General features: G+C 47.9%; 1 protein-coding gene across 1 annotated transcript in view; it reads left to right on the top strand.

Annotated features, from left to right (window-relative positions):
• Window positions 1–2,378: 2,378 nt before the first annotated feature.
• The window catches only part of KLHL7 (kelch like family member 7), a 37,443-nt gene continuing 23,537 nt past the window's right edge, over window positions 2,379–16,284 (top strand). Inside the window, exon 1 of the mRNA XM_069958792.1 lies at window positions 2,379–2,585. The gene's annotated coding sequence lies outside the window, so the exon portion shown is untranslated. The remainder of the gene's footprint in view (window positions 2,586–16,284) is intronic.

The following is a 16,284-nucleotide window of genomic DNA, read 5'->3' as shown; positions in this document are numbered from 1 at the left end:
ATAAGCATTTGATATTGGATTTTTACTTTTCTGTATCCACTACAAAAATTGACACCTGCAGATTTAAAATCCACATTGCAGGTCAATATCCGTGCATATTCTGCATTGATTTGTTTCTGCAGCTTATAGATGAAATTGATCAAAATGTATCAAAAGTTATCGAAATTATCAAAATCACAACAGTCATTCAATAGCGGGACAGACACCACACTGTAAATGTAGAATAGGCAACTCATATAGTTACTGGCAATGTGTAAGATGAGTAGGATAACAAGGTATAAAGGTAAAGGCATGTAATGTCCTTAGGGCAGGGTGTGTGTTCTGTCCAGCTGTTATCGGTCTCCATACACAATATTACCTGCCTAAATATGCTGCTGGCACACTGGGGTTTTTTTTAAAATGCCAATAAAAACACCATATTGACGCAGGATTGTTTTATTTAGGCTCAGACGCTCTTGCTTGGGAAACAAGAACACAGCAGCAGCCACAACTCAGACTTCAGGTTTAAAAAAAATCTTTTGCAATTTTATAATTTAGTTTTCATATGGATTTTATAAATGCTCCTCATTAATATAGTTCTATCAATCTAAGGCCCTTATTTATAACAACCTGAAAAACCCTTTCTCACATACAGTTAGTTTTCTCCATATACCAGTAATCTGGTCTCTATTTGGCAGCTTGTTTCTGAGCTGGAAGAGTCCATTGTGTGGAGGGAGATCTGTGCTGTTCTCTTCCTGGACTGGATGACTGTATATGAGTAGCAGTGTAATATGAAGATATCATGTGTAATATAGAGAAGGAGGAGAATCCGTAAGTAGTGTAGCAGTAACGTCTGTTCTCGGTGAGGTGTTTTCTCTGGGAGAAGATTGTGTGTTTTTATTCAGTGTGCTATGGCTGCAGCAGGCAGTGTGTGTGCTATGGCTGCAGCAGGCTGTGTGTGTGCTATAGCTGCAGCAGGCTGTGTGTGTGTGCTATAGCTGCAGCAGGCTGTGTGCGTGTGCTATAGCTGCAGCAGGCTGTGTGTGTGCTATAGCTGCAGCAGGCTGTGTGTGTGTGCTATAGCTGCAGCAGGCTGTGTGTGTGCTATAGCTGCAGCAGGCTGTGTGTGTGTGTGCTATAGCTGCAGCAGGCTGTGTGTGTGCTATAGCTGCAGCAGGCTGTGTGTGTGTGCTATAGCTGCAGCAGGCTGTGTGTGTGCTATAGCTGCAGCAGGCTGTGTGAGTGTGTGTGCGCTATGGCTGCAGCAGGCTGTGTGTGTGCTATGGCTGCAGCAGGCTGTGTGTGTGTGTGCTATGGCTGTAGCAGGCTGTGTGTGTGTGTGCTATGGCTGTAGCAGGCTGTGTGTGCTATAGCTGCAGCAGGCTGTGTGAGTGAGTGTGTGTGTTCTATGGCTGCAGCAGGTTGTGTGTGTGCTATGGCTGCAGCAGGCTGTGTGAGTGTGTGTGTGCTATGGCTGCAGCAGGCTGTGTGTGTGCTATAGCTGCAGCAGGCTGTGTGTGTGTGTGTGCGCTATGGCTGCAGCAGGCTGTGTGTGTGCTATGGCTACAGCAGGCTGTGTGTGTGTGTGTGCTATGGCTGTAGCAGGCTGTGTGCGGCCTCTGCTAGGGGCAGCCAATCATGGTGAGCAGTTACCATTGCTACACAGAGGACACCTGTCTAAAGGGAAGCAACCACACAACTGCTGCACGTACCACCAATGACACATGGATGACCATCCTATGGGGAAGGCTGGCCTGCGGCCTAGTATGCTGGCTCCTCTATGGCAGAAAGTATCTGGCACAATGGGTGGTACATACAGCAGTGACATGGACACCAGTGGAAGATTAGCTGTACCATGAGCCCCTGGCTGTTCACAGGACTTCCCCCCACCACCACCACCATATCTATAGCTCACCTTATACACCACACTATTACAATGTCCCCGACCCACCTATATACAAGCTCCCAATCCATAGTGCCTTTATCGAGGGGTCATCCTGAACCATAGATGGGTGATTGCAATAAAGGAGATAACAAACAGCAGCAAAATGCATAAGCAGCTGGAGAAAAAGAAGACTTTCCGAATGTTTTAATTTGTATGGCTGCCTTCAACTAGTATTTTGATGCTAGTTACATTTTCGTGTAATGGTAAAGTTCACTAATTGTTTATTCTTGTAGTGGTACAGTCCACTACTTGTTTATTCTTGCAGTGGTACAGTCCACTAGTTGTTTATTCTTGTAGTGGTACAGTCCACTACTTGTTTATTCTTGTAGTGGTACAGTCCACTACTTGTTTATTCTTGTAGTGGTACAGTCCACTACTTGTTTATTCTTGCAGTGGTACAGTCCACTAGTTGTTTATTCTTGTAATGGTACAGTCCACTAGTTGTTTACTGAGCCAGGTTTGGTTGCTATGACCACAGTGATGTAACTGCCCCCTACAGGCAGCTTGAAGACCAGTCAGAACCAGTCAGGACCGGTACCGAGTGATGCCCCCGGCTGGAAGAAGACGATGCGGCCTCTCTATTCTCTCCATTTTCCTACCATAAGGAGAACACAGATGCTACAGCGGCTCCAGCACTTCTGGTGACAGTTCTGGCAGAGAGGTGAGCGCTCCCATTTCATTATGTACCTGATACTCCAGACTCCATTTCCTCTGCCAAGTATGGAGGGCCTCCCCCAATAAGAAGCGGTAACAGAAGAGCGCACTCTGCTCTGGGGATCAATGGGGGAGGCAGTCCTATAGTAACAATGGGGGAGGCAGTCCTATAGTAACAATGGGGGAGGCAGTCCTATAGTAACAATGGGGGAGGCAGTCCTATAGTAACAATATCCCTTGTTGCCCATAGCAACCAACCACAGCTCAGCTATCAAATACTCATGAGCTGTGGTAAAATGGAAGCTGAGCTGTGATTGGTTGCTAAAGGCAACAAAACAACAACGATCAATGAGGGAGATTTATCAAACATGGTGTAAAGTGAAACTGGCTCAGTTGCCCCTAGCAACCAATCAGATTCCACCTATCATTTTCCAAAGAGTCTGTGAGGAATGAAATGTGGAATCTGATTGGTTGCTAGGGGCAACTGAGCCAGTTTCACTTCACACCATATTTGATAAATCTCCCCCTATATTCTTATATCGGTGCTGTACACAGTATAAATCAAGTGTGGTGAACAGTGATTTGTATAGAGGTGACACTATGTTCTTATATACAGTTGTATGATGCTGTATACAGTATATACCATGTGTGGTGACCAGTGATCTGTATAGAGGACACTATGGGGGACATTTATTAAGCCCAGCTTTTTCTGCGCCGGACTTAAAAATGTCCCCGCAGCTCCGATAGTACGGAGATTTATGTAGAGGCGCATTGCATCTACATAAATCCTGCGTGCGCCAGGAAATCTACACTAGCTCAGAGCTGGCGTAGGTTTCCTGATAATTTTTCTGTAAGGGAAATGATGAATTAAGCTGAATGGCCAGATGCGAATATTTATTTGCAAAACGGCCATTTACCCCCAAAAATATGCCCTTTTAGCTTAATAAATGTCCCCCTATGTTCCTATATACAGGTTCCCGGTGCTGTATACAGTATATATCATGTGCAGGGCCGGCCTTTGGGGTGTGCGACCTGTGCGCTTGCACAGGGCGCCTCACTCCCGGCCAGCTAGGGGGCGCTCCAGCAGACAGAGCTGCACTGCACACCTAACTTAGTAATAGCAGTTAGATGTGCTGTGTGCAGGAGCGCCCCCCCAGCTGGCCGCCCGCCCCCCTCCCCTGGTGGTTCGTTCGGGGCGCTCCTGCACACAGCACATCTAACTTCTATGACTAAGTTAGGTGTGCAGTGCAGCTCTGTCTGCCGGAGCGCCCCTGCCTAGCCGGGTAGCGCGGCCTGCATCTCTCTGATAATAGGGTCTGGGCTCAGCCAGACTCTGTTATCAGAGCCGGAGGTGCATGGATGGCTGGAGAGAGAAGAGGGAGAGCGGGCGGTCCCGGACAGGAGGTCAGAGGACAGCCGGTGGATGTGCAGAGAGCGGGGGAGGAGATGCGAGGATCCAGCTGGCTGTGAGGTGGGGGCTGTCAGGAGTATCAGTGATGTGGGGGTGACTGGGGTATCGGACTTTCTCTGGATATAGTGCGGGATCCTAGCAGCTGCAGCACATGGTTTTCTCCGCACTGAAGTCCTGCACGGAGATTATCAGTACAGAGATAACCTCTGACCTCTGCTCTCAGGGCAGAGGAACCTGAGGAGAAAAAAAAATGGCTGCACAACCTAGTGATCACGGAAACTAATGCAGCTAAATGGTGTCTGTAATAGCTGGTGTGGACAGTAGCTGTTGTAGCAGAGCCGTGTGGGTGGTCAGGGTAGCTGATGCAGTAGAGCTGTGTTAGTGAAGATATCTGGTGCATTAGAGCTGTCTAAGTGATAACTGTACTCGGTATATAGCAGAGCAGCTTTAGTGATCAGGCTATTTGGAAGAGCAGAATTGTATTAATGATAATGACTAGTGTAGCAGAGCTGTATCAGTGATCCTGGCACCTGGTTTAGCAGAGCTGTGCTAGTAAATAAAATAGACTCTGGCACAGTCCCTGGTGATAGTGACAGGTGACAGCTGCAGCCATTGTATCAGACTTTCTGGGTAGTTTTGATAATCTCAAGTACAGACTGTCAGTAGATGTTATTGTATCTCATAGAGTTCCCAACCTGTGGTTGCCGGTGAACTACAACTCCCAGCATAGCCTGATAGCTTAAATATTACAAGACTACAACCCCCAGCATAGCCGGATAGCTTAAATATTACAAGACTACAACCCCCAGCATAGCCGGATAGCTGAAATATTACAAGACTACAACCCCCAGCATAGCCGGATAGCTGAAATATTACGAGACTACAACCCCCAGCATAGCCTGATAGCTTAAATATTACAAGACTACAACCCCCAGCATAGCCGGATAGCTGAAATATTACAAGACTACAACCCCCAGCATAGCTGGATAGCTGAAATACTACAAGGCTACAACCCCCAGCATAGCCTGATAGCTGGAATATGACATGACTACAACCCCAGCATAGCCTGAAAGCTGGAATAGAATAGGGTAATTTTAACCATAATTATTTAAAAATTTTCAACTTTTATTTTGTTAAAACTAAAGGTCGTTGTAGTTGTGTGTATGACTGGGGGGGGGGGTGTAGTTGTATGGCCTGGGGGGGTTGTTGTTTGTATGGCTGGGGGCTAAGGGGGTAGTTTTTTGTATGGCTTGAGGGGGAAGTAGTAGTTGCGTAAATGGCTGAAGGGTAGTCGTGTTTATGGCTGGGGGGGGTCAGGTAATGGGCGCTGTATGTCATTTGGAGGGATGGGAGGCTGAAGAAGTTTTATGCTACCTTAAAGGGGTTATCTAGCGCTACAAAAAAATGGCCACTTTCTTCCAGAGACAGCATGACTCTTGACTCCAGTTCAGGTGTGCTTTGCAAGTAAGCTCCATTCGCTTCAATGGAAATGAGTTACAAAACCCCACCCAAACTGTAGACAAGAGAGCGGCTGTTTCTGGAAGAAAGTGGCCATTTTTGTGTAGCGCTGGAGAACCCCTTTAAGGGGGGGGGGGTGCGCCAAAAAAGTATTCGCACAGGGCGCCATTTAACCTAAGGCCGGCCCTGATCATGTGTGATGACCAATGATCTGTATAAAGGACACTATGGAGGAGATTTATGAAAAGGTGTAAATATACACAAGGTGTAAACTGCCCAGTGCAACCAATCACCACGGCTACTCTTTTATTCTACCAGAGCTGAAAGCTAAGCTGTGATTGGTTGCTGTGGGCAGTTTACACAACTGCTGGCAGGTCTCTGGAAAGGCGAGTTATAGAGATGAGCGAATACTATTCAATCGAACAGCTATTCGATCAAATAGTACGTTATTTGAGATATTCGACCGCGGTCGAATATCCGTGCAAAAAGGCAGTAAAAATTCGATTCGCCCTCCCACATCTCCTGGCGCTTTTTTCCAGCCAATAAACATGCAGGGGGTAGGGACAGGCACTAGCAGTAGACAGGACTTAAAAAAAACTCTAACTGTGATTGGCTGGCTAAACCATGTGACCTCCTGAATAAAAGAATAGTGATTTGAGTTTCGTGTCACTTGCTGGTTGGAACTAGAGAGGGACAGTCTGTTAAGCAGGGAGAGGAAGGTTTTAGGTGAAGTTAGGTAGGAAGGGACCCTCAAAAGCTCTTGTTAGGGCTGAAACTATATAAAAACAGACATTTACAAGCTGTTGTGAGACAGGCAGTGTGTCTACACTGTATAAGCTGTTGTGAGACAGGCAATGTATACACACACTGTATAAGCAGTTGTGAGACAGGCAGTGTGTCTACACCGTATAAGCTGTTGTGAAAAAAGGCTGTGTATATACACACACTGTATAAGCTGTTGTGAGACAGGCAGTGTGTCTACACTGTAAAAGCTGTTGTGAGACAGGCAGTGTATACACACACTGTATAAGCTGTTGTGAGACAGGCAGTGTATACACACACTGTATAAGCTGTTGTGAGACAGGCAGTGTGTATACACAGTGTGTATACCCACTGATAGTGTATACCGCTGTATACAGTAATTGTGGGATAATACCTTTTTTTTCTTGGTACCACAAATTTGTGCAGTCTGCGTCCACTAAAGGCGCCGATCAGCCCTTTATTTCTATTGTTATGTAAACAATTCATTATCAAGTATACAGCTGTATACATTGTGTGGGATTATATAGCTGTTATCTCGACTCTAGAGATTTGCGCAGTCTGCGTCCACTAAAGGCGCCGATCAGTCTTTTTTTTCTATGGTTGTAAAAGCAATTCTATATCCGGTATACAGCTGTATACAGTGTGTGGGATAAATTAAAAATCTGGTACAGCTAAATTGTGAAATATTGAAAAAAGTTAAACGGCTACTACAATGCGTAGGGCAAAGCGAAGAGAACAGGGACACAGAAATGCTGCTGGGGTTTACAGCGCGTGCTTCAGAGGGACGTCCAGTATCGCTGGCTTTATAGGACAGTTGGGCAGGGGGCGGGGTACACAACTGTCGAGGCCCGATCAGCGTGACCAAGTGTTAAGATGGATAGCAGAGAGTGCTTCCAGTCTCGAGGCTAGCCAAGAGTCTGACACTCATGTCTCCAAACCTGCACAATTAGTCCATAGTCATCCCACCCTTGCCCACTCTGAGGAGCTCTCTTCGGGTGCTTTTCCCCAATTGGGCAGTGTTGAAATACTTGATGAATCCCAGTACCTGAGGATTTTATCTGTAGCGATGCACAAAATCTGGACCAGCAACCTCAAGTCGTGAGGAGTGATGATGAGGAGACCTAATTGCCGTTAAGCCAAACAGTTGACATGCCCAGTGTGCAGGAGGAGCAGCAGAGTGAGGAGATAGAGGAGGAGGGGCTGGACGATGAAGCAAACGACCCGACCTGGCAAGGGGTGATGTCCAGTGGGGAAGGTAGTGGAAGTGTGGAGTCGACAGGGCCGAAGCTTTCCCTCGAAGCAGCCAGTCACATCAAGCTCCCCCCTTGAGGTCACGCAGTTCTTTGGTGTGGAGGTTTTTTAATGTTTGCGCGGATGACAAGCTGAGCACGGTATGCGCGCTATGTCATTTCAAACTGAGTAAAGGCTCGGAGAAGAGCAACTTGACCACCTCTGCCATGCTGCATCACCTGGAAGCAAAGCACTGGGCTCAGTGGGAGAGAGCAAACGTAGGAGAACCTGCACCCGGCGTTGCCACTGCTGACTCTTGCCCTGTTCTCTCTGCTAGAGCTACAGTCCAGACCATCACCAGCGAGGACACTTCGCCATCTGCCTGTGCTTCGCCCGCTCTGGTGCCTTCTTCACCTTCCCTTTTGCCTGCGTCTGCTCCTTCGCCTGCACCGTCATGCGCCTCTTCAGTGCAATTGTCTCTCAGTCAGGCATTTGATCGCAGGCGTAAGTACGCCTCTACTCACCCCTCTGCCCAAGCCTTAAACTGCCAATTGCTGGCCATGGATATGTTGCCGTTTAGGCTTGTGGAGACGCAAGCCTTCCATGACCTCATGGCAGCTGCCGCACCTCGGTATTCCGTCCCTAGCCGCTACTACTTTTCCAGGTGTGCCGTCCCCGCCTTGTCCCGTAACATCCCGGCGGGGTAACATTGTCCCGTGTCCCATAACATTGGGCGGGCCCTGAGTTACGCGGTTAGCACGAAGATCCATTTGACCACCGACGCTTGGACAAGTGCTTGCGGCCAGGGACGCTATATATCACTCACGGCACACTGGGTGAATATTGTGGAGGTAGGTACCGGGTCTCAGGCAGGGACAGCCTCCCTCCTCCCTCCGCCTAAGATTGCTAGCACGGGCTCTGACAACCCCTCCCTCTCCTCCTCCTCCGTAAAATCGCCCTGATCGGTCAGCTGGAAACGTTGCAGCATTGGCGTAGTCAAGCTTTTCAGCCTGGGTGATAAGAAGCACAGCGCCCCAGAGGTCAAGGATGCCATCTTGCAGCAGGCAGAAATTTGTCTGTCGCCGCTGCAGATGGGACCAGGCATGGTCGTATGTGATAATGGCTGTAACTTGGTGGCAGCTCTGTAGCTTGGAGAACTCCAACACGTTCCACGCCTGGCCCACGTTTTTAATTTGTGGTTCAGCACTTTTTAAAGACCTACCCTGACCTGCCGGAGCTACTGGTGAGAGTGTGGCGCCTGTGCGCCCACTTTCGGAAGTCCGCCGTGGCGGCTGCTAGCCTTAAAAAGCTCCAAAAACACCTACATTTGCCAGAACACCGGCTGTTGTGTGATGTCACCACTCGCTGAAATTCCACATATCATATGTTGTCCAGGGTGTGTGAGCAGCAGAAAGCTCTCATGGAATACCAGCTACAAAAGCCACGGTTGCCTTCCACTCAGCTCCCTCAGTTTGCAAACCATGAGTGGCAGACTTATGTGAAGTTTTAAGGGTATTCGAGGAGTCCACCAAGAGGGTCAGCTGCGACGATGCCATAGTGAGCGTAACCATCCCACTCCTATGCGTCATTAAAGAATCCCTCACCATCAGAGAGAATGCCTTGCACGCATCGGAGGCTGGGATAGGAGATGTGACAGAGCTAGACAGTCACACTAAACTACTGTCAGCTTCTCAGGGTCGATTCCTGGAGGAAGAAGAGGAGGAGGAGGCTGTTGGCCACACTGTCGGCAAGGCTAGCGGTGCAGTTGTGTGCGTCCCATTGGTCCAGAGAGGATGGGGCGAAGAGGAGGGAGAGGAGGAAGAGGAGGATGAAATGTTGAGTGATACTTCTGGTGGGGGCAACGATGTGATGCCAATTTACAGCCTGGCACACATGGCTGAATTTATGTTGGGCTGCTTTGCGAGGGACAAACGCGTTGTCCACATAATGGGGAGCAAAAAATACTGGGTTTTTGCAATGCTGGACCCCCGGTATAAAGATAATGTCTCCTCATTCATTCCAGTAGAGGAGAGGACCACCAGACTACTGGAGTATCGGAGAGAACTGCTGCAGGATATGATGGAGATATTCCCACCTTCCATTGCTGGCAGCAGAGTTCCTCCCAGAGTTCCTCCTAAAGCCAGACAACATCCATCAGGTCCACGGTCACCAGGGGAACACTCTCCAAAGTATGGGACACGTTCATGGCACCCTCTTGCCAAAGTACAATCAGTGTAGGGCCTAGTATGTGCAGGAGGGACAAGTATCGGCGGATGTTGCGGGAGTACATGGCCGACCACAACCCTGTCCTCCCCGATCCCTCGGCGCCCCAAAACGTATTGGGTCTCCAAGTTGGACACGTGGCTGGAACTCTCACTATACGCCTTGGAGGTGCTGGCCTGCCCTGCCGCCACTGTTCTGTCCGAAAGAGTCTTTAGCGCAGCTGGGGGCATCACCACAGATAAGCGCAGCCGCCTGTCAACTGACAGTGCTGACCGGCTGACGCTCATCAAAATGAACGCCCAGTGGATAGACCCAAACTTTGCTTCTCCACCAGTTGAAAGCCTCGAAAGTGAAGTCGCATGTTTAAACTCTAGGTCGTTTCCTCCTCCTCCTCCACTGCCATAGAAATGGGCCATTTAAAAAAAAAAATTAACAAGACTCACCTGAAGGGCCATGTTCACAATAAGACCAATAAGGGCCATGTTCACAATTCAGCGATAAGACTGTGGAACTTTCTGCCACATGATGTTGTCATGGCCAATTCATTAAATAAGTTCAAGGGAGGCCTGGATGGTTTTCTTGAACAATATAATATTACAAGTTATGGGCATTAGATTTCCGGTGATACGTTGATCCAGGGATTATTCTGGTTGCCATTGGAGTCGGGAGGGAGTTTTCTCCCTGTGATAGGGCAATTGTCGTCTGCCTCATGGGGGGTTTTGCCTTCCTGGATCAACACAGTAGAATTTCCCTAGGTTGAACCTGATGGACTCTTGTCTTCTTTCAACCTTATTTACTATATTACTATGTTACTATGTTATTATGAACTCTCAAGACAAACTCCTCTACACTACTCGGAAGTCACAAGACAAATTCCTCTCCACTACTCTGAACTCTCACGACCTACTCCTCTCCACTACTCTGAACTCTCTCTACTCTTTTCAGCACGCAACCAAGCCAGTACTGCTACTCTACTTTCTACCTCACCAGTTCTCAGTGCGGATCTAGTAGAAGCTGTATTAGTCCAGGTGGGTAATGACTCCACTCCGGACCACCGTGACAAGTGCCCAAGGGAACCCATCAAAACCTGGCAGGTCACCAACCATTGGGGAGCAAAGTATAGCCAGCCATAAAAAACTTGAAGCAGGTGTACATTCATACCTGTGTCAGCCCTGACGTCTCAACAACATACCACCTGGCTAAGCTATAACCCCCCACATTTCTTCAAGCATGTTTTCTTTCGACTCAAAATGACGACCATACAGTGGTCCCTCAGCATACAATATTAATTGGTTCCAGGACGACCATTGTTTGTTGAAACCATTGTATGTTGAAAATTCTATTGAAAACTGGCCGAGGTAAAGAGCAGCACAGGACATGTAGTATCACACTATACTCCGAGAGAACCACTACTAGACAGCCAACCAGTGCAGGCACTTCACTAATACTGGGGTTTTACCAGTAAAATGGCTAGTTTCATTGGTTGATCATCTATTTATTTACATGTGCCGCAGATCCTGACTGTCCATAGCATTGTATGTTGAGTCTGCGCTCAAGTTACGATGGTCCAGAAAGGACCATTTTATGTTGAAAATATTGTATCTTGAGGCCATTGTAAGTTGGCCTATAAGTGTTAGCCTATAAGTGTTTCACCCACTCCACTATCCCTACTAACTTGGATGATCTGCCCTAAACAGCATGCCCTAACTTGGCAAAAGTCCCTACACTGGGATAAATGGGGGAAGAGAGGTCAGACAGGGCAGGTCAACACTAAATGGGCATGTATGAGCAGAAAGTCAGATAGAAGTCATGTAGTCATGTATGAGGAGAAGTCAGATAGAGAAAACATGTTAGGCAGGCTAGGCTAATACCAGGAAGTCACATCAGGTCCAAATCATCAGAGAAAGGCAGGATCAAACACAGGCTGGAAATCAGGATATTGAGAAAGCTGGATACAGAACAAAAGTACTGATAGGCTCAAGGACACCAGTCACGGGCGCAGGAGTACCTAGAGCACTCCTGTGCCCGTGACATGTTATTTGCTGGAACATCCTCTGGCTAGTTTCATACACCATAATTTCCTGGCCCTTCGATGGACGTCTTTTTGGTTGTCAGGTACATTGCTTTAAGATTTTTCCAACAACAGACCGGCCCCGGCGCAGGGATGCCAGTGCTGCAGTCCTCTTTTTGAACCGTGTCCAGGTTCCCGTGCATGGTGCCAGTCTATTCCCAGGCACTGGCCCGGCCTGAAGCACAGGAGGCGGGCTAGCCCACCACCAGTGTGACAATTGGCCTTCCCCTCTGTGACGCAGCTCCATTAGAATCAATGAATCCTCGTCACAGAGGGGATGTCCGATCGTCACACTGGGGGCTGGCAGGCCCGCCTCCAGTGCTTCAGGCCGTGTTGTAAAAATCTTAAAGCGATGTACCTGATGGCACATTTGCTTTAAGGCCAAATAACAGCCAATATTATGAAATGACATCCATGGTTTCAAAATAATGTCCAAATGAAGGACGTCAAAAAAGACAGCTGAAAAAAGTGTGAATCTAGCCATTAACAGGTTTGACAAGCATGCATTATTTTCAGTTACCATTTCAGTATTGCCATTCGGAAAAAAAAAAAAAGGAATCCAGGAGCTATGCATTTTGGACTAATTTCCAATTTAATTTATTTCCTTTTCAAATGAATCTTTATGGTAACTTTGATGTTAAAATTGCTACCTTGAAATGAATTCATTTTACTATGTTAATATTTTTTACACTACAGGGAGGAATCTGGGAGAATAAAGCTGCTACATTATTATACAAATGTTATCACAAAAGAAATGAATTTTAATAAAGATTAAATGCTATTTCAATGAATTGCAGAATGTTGTGGAGAAAGGAAAGTCGAATCTCCTGCTGTTTATAATAAATTAGTATTAGGTCTTAAAGCCGCCCATTCCAGAGATGAGCCCTATTTAATTGAGGTTATTTTCAAAGTCATGTTTGCTGCGAGTTTTTAAGACAAGAAAAAGTTTTATTAGGACTTAATAACAGACTTGTGTCTGAAATAACACTGTGTTTCAGAACTGAACTGTTGTGGGGAAATCTGTACACAAAAGGGCCAGTGCAAAGTTTTCTTTTTTGATTAAAAATATTGCATATGTTGTTTTTAATTAGCAAAGCCATGGCAGTGCCATACCCCATTTCAGCCTATGGGGCAACAAATGTTGAATACACAAGATTTTGTTAAGTCTAGTCTAAGGATGGTCCGAACCTGCTGAGGTTCGGGTTCGTATGAACCCAAACGCTCGGCATCAGATTCCCGCTGTCTGGCCGCTCCGTGCAGCGGGTGGATACAGTGGGAGGACTGCCTGGAAAACTGGGATACAGCCTATGGCTATGGCTGTAACCCAGTTTTCCAGGTGGTCCTCCCGCTGTATCCACCCTCTCCACGGAGCGGGCAGACAGCGGGAATCATTGCCGAGAGTTCGGGTTCGTACCATCCCTAGTCTAGTCTTACCATCCAAGATGGCCCCGGATCACTGAATATATGTATGGAGGATCTAAGCTGGGTTTTGAGGGATTTGCTACTGGAACAGACACTACTTTGGAGGCTCTGTCAAAACACAAAGATAATTTTCTCCAGCAAAGAGTCTTTGCAGTGTCCTAGTACCCATGTCCCAGCTGCTGTAGTCTTAAAAGGGAACTCCAGAGTTTTTTTCTTTCAAATAAGCTGGTGCCCCTGACAGGAACTGTCCAGAGCAGTAGCAAATCTCCATAGAAAACCTCTCCTGCTCTGGGTGGCAGCAGAGAGCACTGTGTCAGACTGGAAAGAATACACCATTTCCTGCAGAACATACAGCAGCTGATAAGAAATAAATTATAAATGTATATAACTTTCTGACATCAGTTGATCTGAAAGAATTTTTGTTGCCAGAGTACCCCTAAAAGTTATCATGTGGCTGAGGAATCTTTCTTAAAACCTCTGAATCTTATAGTATGGTGACCCTAGCATGTACACCCCCCAGACACCTCACCATGTGATCAAAAACTTCCTATAAAAGTATTACTGCCATTTGTAAACATTTAGTGCTGAGACCCCCACTGATCTTTAGATATAGCCAAGAGGACAGGAGAAGCACAGAACAATGTTCCCCACTCCTTGGCTTGGTGCTCAGTAGGCCTCATTGCAGGAGATGGGCTTCATGTTTGGTCTATGAAGCCCAACTCCTGCAAGAGGTTGAATCGAAAGAAGTCAAAAAGTGACACATATCCTTCATCCAGCTATATTTACAGATTAAAGGGGGGGGTGTCTTAAAGGGGTACTCCGGAGGGGGGACATTTTTTTTAAATGAACTGATGTCAGAAAGTTATACAGATTTGTACATTACTTCTATTTCAAATACTTAAAGGGGTAGTGCGGCACTAAACAATTATTCACTAACATAACACACATTACAAAGTTATACAACTTTGTAATGTATGTTATGTTAGTGAATGGCCCCCTTCCCCGTGTTTTCCCCCACCCACGCTAGACCCGGAAGTGTAGAGCTCTATACTCACCTGATACGTGTCGACCCCCGTCCGCCATCTTGCGACAATGATGTAATCTTCACATCACATTCACTTCACATCACATCTTCACAGCACAGTTATGCTCAGCCAATCACGGCTGAGCAGCTGATGACGCGGCAGAGGGCGGCCGGCACGAGGGACGGTCGGAGCAGTTCGGCCGCCCGCCCGAAGATTACATCAATGTCGCAAGATGGCGGACGGGGGTCGACATGCATCAGGTGAGTATAGAGCACTACACTTCTGGGGGTGGCGTGGTTGGGGCAGAACACAGGGAAGGGGGCCATTCACCAACATAACATATGTTACAAAGTTGCATAACTTTGTAATGTGTGTTATCTAATGAATAATTGTTTAGCGCCGCACTTCCCTTTAAGCTTCCCAGTACTTACCAGCTGCTGTATGTCCTGCAGGAAGTGGTGTTTTCTTTCCAGTCTGACACAGTGCTCTCTGCTGCCGCCTCTGTCCATGTCAGGAACTGTTCAGAGCAGTAGCAGATTCCTATAGAAAACCTCTTCTGCTTTGAACTGTTCCTGGCATCCGGGGCTTTACCCAGTCATAGGGCCAAGCAAGTACATTTTCTCTACCAATACACGTTTTTTTTCAAGCTTTATTCAAATGACTGGTACGATTAATGCTTTTACTCGTTTAGCACCAACTCCACAGCACTTTTTTGCCCTATGTGAATATACCATTAGGTTACAAACCCACTTGGCGGGTCTGCAGCGAGTCTCCATGCTGCCTTTTTGCAGCGAGACTCGCTGCAGATCCCGGCCCCATGCTTTTAATGGCAGACAAACACGCAGCAGGGATGTACATCCCTGCTGCGAGTTTGTCTGCAGCCCACCCCATTAACCCCCCGGCCGCCGATACTTCACCTGAATCCGGCTCCGGCGGTTCCCGATGTCTTCAGCAAGCCGGAGCGGGGACCAGGTGAAGTATATGCTTCAGCCAGCCGCCCGCAGCCCCGGCCGCCCGATCGCCCCCCCGCAGCCCCGGCCGCCCGATCGCCCCCCCTCAGCCCCGGCCGCCCCCCCCCCCCCCCCCGCAGCCCCGGCCGCCCGATCGCCCCCCCGCAGCCCGGCCGCCCGATCGCCCCCCTGCAGCACCGATCGCTTACACGCCCCCCTGCAGCCCCGGCCGCTCGATCGGGTGGGCGTGCGATCGGTGCTGCGGGGGGGGGGGGGGGGCGATCGGTGCTGCGGGGGGGGGGGGGTCGATCGGGCGGCCGGGGCTGCGGGGGGGCGATCGGGCGGCCGGGGCTGCGGGTGGCTGGCTGAAGCATATACTTCACCTGGTCCCCGCTCCGGCTTGCTGAAGACATCGGGAACCGCCGGAGCCGGGATCAGGTGAAGTATCGGCGGCCGGGGGGTTAATGGGGTGGGCTGCAGACAAACTCGCAGCAGGGATGTACATCCCTGCTGCGTGTTTGTCTGCCATTAAAAGCATAGGGCCGGGATCTGCAGCGAGTCTCGCTGCAAAAACGCAGCATGGAGACTCGCTGCAGACCCGCCAAGTGGGTTTGTAACCTTAAGCTGCATTTCTACATGCAGGCAAATCTATGCATCTGAAACCACACAACCCTAATCCTGGCAACATTGTTATGGATTTTATGCTATTTAATACATTCAGTTTCACACAGTCATATTTTACGCTAAACAAAACTTGTCAGATTGTTGCCATTTTCATTTAGCAAACTTGTCTCCTTCTCTTGATATGCTGCTCTTTCCCTCCCATGAGTCAATACATAGCTTCTCCTACAACTATATTAGTTGAGATGGGAATACTCATATACCTAAACATAAAATGATCACACACTAATGTCGATTTGCTGTATTTGAGGCTAATATACCTATTAAGTATATAAGCCAGTAGCGGCAACTATACATATAATGGAGTAAATAATAAATTCAGCCAAACATACACTAGTGATAGCTGCGGCTGACTATCAGTTAAGGAGCACTGTCGCCACCTACTGTCCAAATATGTAGCTATGAAACTTGATTAAATGCAGGTACATAGCTGTGCACCATCTGGCTTCACATAAAACTCAGGGAGGGAATTC

This window comes from Dendropsophus ebraccatus, chromosome 2, assembly GCF_027789765.1.
Source record: "Dendropsophus ebraccatus isolate aDenEbr1 chromosome 2, aDenEbr1.pat, whole genome shotgun sequence".
NCBI lineage: Eukaryota > Metazoa > Chordata > Amphibia > Anura > Hylidae > Dendropsophus > Dendropsophus ebraccatus.
The sequence above is the reverse complement of the archived record's forward strand: the minus strand, read 5'-3'. Positions and strand labels throughout refer to the sequence as shown.